The sequence below is a fragment of the Cervus elaphus genome, chromosome 19 (genome assembly GCF_910594005.1).
Source record: "Cervus elaphus chromosome 19, mCerEla1.1, whole genome shotgun sequence".
NCBI classification, from domain to species: domain Eukaryota; kingdom Metazoa; phylum Chordata; class Mammalia; order Artiodactyla; family Cervidae; genus Cervus; species Cervus elaphus.
The window spans coordinates 67669280-67675279 of record NC_057833.1 but is presented as its reverse complement, the minus strand read 5'-3'; positions in this window follow the sequence as shown (position 1 = coordinate 67675279).

The window sequence follows — 6000 nt, the reverse complement described above, 5'->3', positions numbered from 1 at the left end:
CATTGTAGTTTTGATTTGTATTTCTCTGATAATTAATGATGTCAAACATCTCTTCATGTACTTGTTGCTCTGTATGTCTTCTTTTGAGAAATGTCTATTTAGATTTTCTGCCCATTATTTGATTGGGCTGCTTTTTTTAAAATATCAAGCTGCATGAGCCATTTGGCTCACATCCCAAAGAGAGGTGGTTTGGCCTTTTTCATTTCATGAATTTTATTACCAATGATTAAGAGGAAACAAAAGATGTCAGCCAGGACAAACAAGAGGGCCATGCCCAGGTCTTTCAACCAGGGCCCCTTAAAATGTCAGCTCTCAAAATTGACTCTCTCAGCTGAAAACAGGACTGAAGATGGATTCAGAGTAAAATATTAAGAATTGGCCAAGCAGGTCTGAATTTAGGGCCCAACTCATCTCAAGTGGACAACATAAAGGCCCCTTGGAATGTCCTCTTCATTCTTGTGTCTCCATTTTCGTGGTTAATCTTGAACACGTACACTTTTGTGTCGATGTGGTCAGAGGCTGAGTCCTGTTAGGATGCCTTACGTTTGTATGGATGGCAGACCTAGTCAGAAGAAGCATTTCTCTAATTTAGTGATACATCACCTTTTGTGGACACCAGTTACACAGTGGAGATGTTAGACATTCGAAAATGTATTTGTAACCACTTTTGCATAGAGTAAACCAGCTCAGAAATCAAGCTAAGGCATATGGTTCACATTAGACTGAAGTAGTCTTAAGAAAATCATATGGGACAGACAAACATGAATTGCTGGGTAGACTTTGCGAACTAAGGGAATCAATTATTTATGAATAATGTGTATGCACGAGTGTGAGAGTGTGTACGCGTGTGTGCCCAGTTGCTCAGTCATGTCTGACTCTTTGCAACACTACGGACTGTACCTGCCAGGACCCCTGTCCATGAGATTCTCCAGGCAAGAATACAGGAGTGGGTTGCCATTTCCTCTTCCAGGGGATCTTCTTGACTCAGGCACTGAACCCGCGTCTACTCCGTCTCCTGCATTAGCAGGTGGATTCTTTACCACTTACCTGGGAAGCCTGTGAGTGTGTATATTCACTCACAAATATTCATTGGGGGACTATATGTGTATCTGTGTCATTTTTCTCCTCTTCTTTTGGATGGAGAGTGTCTGTAACACGCTGATTCAACATCAGGGTTAATACCCTGAGTGAGGGTATATGGAGGTGGCCCTGATTAGTCAGAAACTCCAGACTTAGTGCTCTGCCACTTAAGTTAGCACCCCAGGGTCTCTGACCATCAGAAGTGGTCAAGACCTTGGTTTCCAGCTATGCTTCTCATAAAGGAAGTTGCACATAGAAGCCAAATACTGAGCAAGAAATGCTGGCCCCAGGACTGTTTTATAAAACTGATGGTCATTTTAAACAGTGCTTTTTTTTTTCTTTTTCAATGAAGTCAGCTAGTGCCTGAACTTTCTCCAGTAGGTAGAGCCATGAGCTGGCGTGCTGTGGTTATGAGGTTGCAAAGAGTCAGACATGACTGAGCGACTGAACTGAACTGAAAAGCCATGTGCCAGCATGCTTCTCAGAGGCTCCTTTCTCCTAAATCAGCCTTCGTGGCCCCGGGGCTTCCTCTGCTTAGAATGAGTTACTGTCTCTCCTCTGCTCTCAAGTGACGCTAGCTACGGCTCCCCGTGGGAGTCACCAGAAGACAGTGCGGGCACCCCTACCTGTGTTCTGTGCTGAGTAGTTCAGAGGAGGACCTAGGGGTGCAAAAGGCTGACTGCCACTCCAGGTGGAGCTGCCTCCAGCCTCAGCAGCACATCACTTGGGAGCTTATTGGACATGCCAATTCTAGACCTCAGTCCAGACCTTCTAAATGAGAATCTGCATTTTAACACGCTCCACGGGGAATCTGCCTGCACGTTACAGTTTAATATGCACTGGTCTAAAGCAATGGATGGGACTCCCCAGGTGGGGCTAGTGGTAAAGACTCACCTGCCCATGCAGGAGACAAAGGAGATTCAGTTCAATCCCTGGGTCGGGAAGGTCCCCTGAAGGAGGGCATGGCAACCCACTCCAGTATTCTTGCCCGGGGAATCCCATGGAGAGAGGAGCCTGGAGGGCTATAGTCCATGGGGTTGCAAAGAGTTGGACACGACTGAAGTGACCTAGCACACAAGGCAATGGATTCAAAAATGCACAATCACACACACACACACACACACACTCACTCATGAACACTTTGAGACATACATGTACCATATATAAATTTTTTGTTCTTACTAGTATATAATGTACGATTTAAAGTATGCACAAAATACAAACATTTCAAAGGGTAAATCAGAAGCTAAATTTGGATAATTCAATTGCTTTCTTAATGTACCCTCTTAGGTTACTGGGGTATAATACTTTGGAGACCCCTGTTCTAAGGAAGAAAACACAGAGCTGAAGGGAATCTTAGAACACTTTATAAATGATGGTCAGGGTGCTGAAGGCTGCAGGGAACACAAAACACACGTAGAAAATAATTTGTTGGGCTAAATTTGAATATATTTATGCCGCCCGTAGGTAAACCCATATGCCCAGCACATGCATTTACATTTGTGAAGTGAAGTGTTGAAGTGTTAAAATGTTAGTTGCTCAGTCATGCCTGACTCTTTGCACTCCCATGGACAGTAGCCTGCCAGGCTCTTCTGTCCATGGGGTTCTCCAGGCAAGAATACTGGAGTGGGTTGCCATTTCCTTCTCCAGGGGATCTTCCCAGCCCAGGGACTGAACTCAGGTCTCCCATATTGCAGGCAGATTCTTTATCATCTGAGCCACCAGACGTTTCACACATTCATATTTAGTGCTTATCAATTTCATGAGTTGAGAAATGCAAAACTCATTTTTCTCTTCAAGGTAAGATGTTATAGGATATTTTTTGGGCTATGAGTCAAAATAGGAAGTCTAAATCTTTATTTCTAGTTCAGTCATTCAAGTTGATAACATATTTGGTCTCCCCTCTTCTCCAACGTACCTTGCTTTGCTGAGGTTCCCTGTGACCTAGAACATAACTGATGAGCTACATCAGTTATTAAATCTGGATGGCTCGAAGTTCACTTGAACATCATCTCTGCCCACCCTCTTCCTTCCTCACACAGTGAGTCCTTCCCATGTGGCAAGTCTTGTGTTGACATCGGGATTATAAGACAATTTGCCCACCCACCCCACAGAACTTGGTTTAAGGAGAAAAAGAAGTTTCAAAACAGATCATTATGGCAACACATAAGTATTGCCATCAGGTGTGGACACCTTACAAAAGGCATTGGAGAGAAGTAAGAGGAACTCCCTCTGAAAGCTGGAGGAGGTGACCTTTGAGCTGGGCTTTAAGGCATGCATAGGAGTTTGTCAGACACAGGGCACAGAGAAGGAGTCTGAGGTAAAGGGACCTTGCTGAGCAAAAGCATTAGGCAGGAAACCTTTATCAGCATTCCTCTTGGGTGAAGGGCAAGGTCTTCTAACTCAGTCATTTAAATGAGGTAATTTAAATTGATGTGAAATAATAACCCCATGCACTTACTGAACAGTAGGCTCTTGGGTTTGTACATTCAGAACGGCTCTGAGAGTAAATTATTTCGTATGGTTTGGCCACGACAGTGTGTGGAAACTTTCTCAGCAGAACACAGTGAGTACTTCTCATTTACAGTAAAATCTGGAATGTTTGGGAATGGTCTGGGTTAGGAAAATTGAATTTTCAGATTAGCTGCATAAAAATGGAAAGTCTGGTTTTAAAAAAGACCTTCCTAATTTTGTTTTCCTTTGAAGAGATTAACTGCTGTTTGTTAACATGTTAATCTTATCTAGCGACAGAGAAAAGTATCCTGTCTTTTCAGCTTTACCAAGTGCTTTTCTAAAATTTAACCTGGTTAGCGTTTTGCCATGACTTTTAAAGACTACATAGTATTTCAGCTTATAAATATTTTATACATTTAAAATCGGGTCCATGTTACTGATAATCCAGGTTGGCTTGGAGGTTTCAATATTATAAATAATGTAGAGAGCACACTTGTACATAATCCCAATGCATATTTTATTAATTCTTAGAAGTAAATTGACTGGGTCAGAGATTATAAATAAGTAGTTTTAAACTTTGGTTATGCACTGTCAAGTTGTTGCCAGAAAAAAAGCCATGCCAAATGACTCAATCTGAGGCTGTGTACAAAGCCATTTATCTCTGTACGCTTGTGGATGATAAGCACTTGTGATGCATCTTTTAAAATCTCTGATTATTTGATCAGTGAAAAGCTGTGTTTCTTGGATCCCTGGCTCCTTCTTGGTCTCATTTGCCAATGTCTTCCCCTCTGCCTGGCCCCTGGGCTGCTCACGACTCAGTCTGGGACTACTTCTTCCACACCCTAGGTCTAGGAGAATCTCATCCATTTCCATGTCTCACTCTATTTGTAGACTTAAACAATAGTGGCATCCATCTGGCCCAGCCCTCTCTGTTGAACATCAGGTCCATCAGCTCAGACCCCAGTTCTCATCAGAGCCTGCCCTAGTGCACCCGCTCAAACCTCACCTCCAGATCAGGATCCTGTTTCTATACTGAGATTTTGTACCAGAGTGAGCTCCACATCGATCAGTATCAAAACTTTCTAACAATGTGGGCATCTGATAACACAGTAGTGATTTTAGCTACAGGTGAAGATCCTGTGTCCTCTGAATCAGCAGCTCACCCACATCCAATCCACTCTTCCTCATGTCAGGAGTCATCTCTGAGACCTTGCCTACCTCTCTACTCATGCCCCAGCACCCAGCTGTCAGAGACACCTATTGATTCTACCTGGAATGTGTGACTCTGAGCTCCTGGCTCCTCTTGGTCCACTGACACCATCCTTGTCCGAACACACATCAGTGATTTTAGCTTGGTTTATAGAAAGTGCCTGATAACCAGACTTCCAGCATCTATGCTTGCCTCTTGATGATTTTGGAAAGCAAGTCCGATCCTCTTTCTTCCTCGAATGAAACCCGGAAATGTTTCTTGTTCAGCTAGGAAGATGCTGATGGTCCTCAAGGCACCCACCAAGCCCTGCATGGCGTGGTTCAGCCCTAAGTTCCTTCCCACACCCCCTCCACCTCCCCAACTCACTTCCTGGAAGATGCAGACTCCAAGCCTTGGCAAATGCCAAGCGGCCCTCTGCCCAAACACTCATCCTTTTCCCAGCCTGCCTGCTAACTTGCCAAGTGCTCATCCTTCTTGATGTCTCCACCTTAATGCCACCTCCCCAAGGAAGTCTTCCTGGAACCACAGGCTAGGACATGTTGTACACCCCATGTTCTAGTCTAACAACTTATTTAGTACTTTCTTTCCTGCTCTGTTGGAAGCTACATGAAAGTGAGGACCAAGTCAGTCTTTTTCCCTGCTGGATCTCCAGTCCCCTCCACAGTACCGCACATAGTAGGTACTCGATACACTCTTGGTGACTGAATGAATGAATAACTGTTGAAATAGCTTCAAGTACATTTATTTGGAATTGTTTATTTGTACATGTTACTATTTTGGGGAAAAGGATTTCTATTGATTTACAAGAACTCTGTCCTCGGTAGTAAATTTTCTTTGGGTAAGTCACATTTTGGGTGTTTTGTTTATTGCAAACATATAACAGTAACAGCTAACTCATATCATCATTAGTGTGAACAGGTGGAGTTTTAAGGTGCGTTTTATGTTTAACCTCACACCACCCTAGCATAAACCAGCATGATTATTAGCACTACTGTGCAGAGGAGGAAACTGAATTTCAGAGGGCTTAATTAAGTTGTTGAAAGTCACACAGCAACTTTTAGCAGAAGCAGGACCCTAACCTCTTTCATATGGTTTTCTCTTTTTTTAAGCTTTTTATTTTCTGTTCGGAGGCAGTCAGTTAACAATGTGGCTATCGTTTCAGGTGAGCAGTGAAGGGACTCAGTCCTACATGCACATGTACCCATTCTCCTCCAAACTCCCCTCCCATCCAGGCTGCCACATACAATTGAGCGGAG